A 1,596-nucleotide genomic window follows, 5' to 3' on the forward strand; every position below is an offset into this window, starting at 1 on the left:
GAATACACAGAGAACTCAAGTGCCTTATGTGGAAATAATGATTAACCCAATTAAAAGTTGGGAAAATGAGCTGAACAAAAATCTCTCTAAGGAAGACATACGAACAGCCAAAAAGCATATGACGAAATACTCAACATCCCTCATCATAAGGGGGATGCAGATAAATACAGTGAGATACCACCTAACCCTTGTCAGAATGGCAAAGATTAAGAATATAAAAAGTGATAAGTGTTGGCAGGGATGTGGGGAAAAGGGAACCCTCCTACACTGTTGGTGGGAATGTAAACTAATTCAACCACTGTGGAGAACAATATGGAGGTTCCTCAAAGATCTACAAATAGAACTACCATTTGATCCAGCAATCCCACTTCTGGGTATTTACCCGAAAGACAGGAGAACGCTCAGTCAGAAAAGTGCTTGCACATCAATGTTTACTGCAGCATTATTCACAATTGCCAAGACATGGAACCAACCTAAATGTCCACAAACTGATGAATGGATTGGAAAAGTGTGGTATATAAACTCTATGGAATACTACTCAGCCATAAAAAATAACAAGACCCTGGCATTTGATAGAAAGTGGTCAGATATGGAGGATCTATTGCTGAGTGAAGTAAGCAGGCTATGAAAGAAAGATATTGTATGTATCTGCTTAATATATACCGACTATCCACACTCTGTCTTATAGAGTGAAATATTGGAAGACATAAAAGCAGTGAAAGTACTTAACATGAATCAGACAGTGTGCAATGGGGGGGGTGAAGAGAAGAGGATAGAGAAAGGTAGCAAAAGAACAAATAGAGAGACAGAACGTTAGTGGGAAACAGATATGGCTTATTACCTGTTGATGATGACATGTATAGTATTCTCAACTGGATTGGTCTGAGAAGTATTTCATGATGGGTAAAGTCTTTTTACAAGCAAAATGAGAAATAGTGATTGACTGTGTTAAAAAATAATTAGAATAATAATAATAATGATTGGGAAAAACAATGAAAAGATATTGAATGATGAAGTTGGGAGATCAATGTCTCTGTATTGACTGACATGCATGGCATTCCCTTTCCAAAAAGCAATGTAATGCACTGTAAATTTATGTGCAATCCAATATCATATAAACATGATTATGATGATAATAAAAAAATAAATACTTTAAAAAAAAAACACAAAAAAATAAGGTACCTAGAAACAAACCTAACCGAAGATGTGAAAGTTTCTACAAGGAAAAATTATGAAAAACTGAAAAAAGTAATTGAAAATGAAAAAGGTGGAAAAAAACCTTATGGTTCTGGATTGAAAGTATTAATGTAATACAAATGTCAATCCTACCCAAATTAGCCTACACATTAAAAGTAATTTCAGTCAAACTGCCAGAGACAGTCCTCAGAGAAAGAAGAAATAAAATGATCAAATTTGTATAGAACAATAAAAGGCCCCTTATAACTAATGCAATACCATTGAAAGAGAATAAAGTAGGACGCATTTCACTTCCTGATCTCAAAATATAATATTTAGACTAATTAAGTTCATTGGCAGATCAATTGAATGGGGGGGAGGGAAAGGCATGGAGGGTAACCGTGGATGCCAGGCACAATG

This window comes from Tupaia chinensis, unplaced genomic scaffold (genome assembly GCF_000334495.1).
Source record: "Tupaia chinensis unplaced genomic scaffold, TupChi_1.0 Scaffold144542_1, whole genome shotgun sequence".
Taxonomy (NCBI): Eukaryota; Metazoa; Chordata; class Mammalia; order Scandentia; family Tupaiidae; genus Tupaia; species Tupaia belangeri.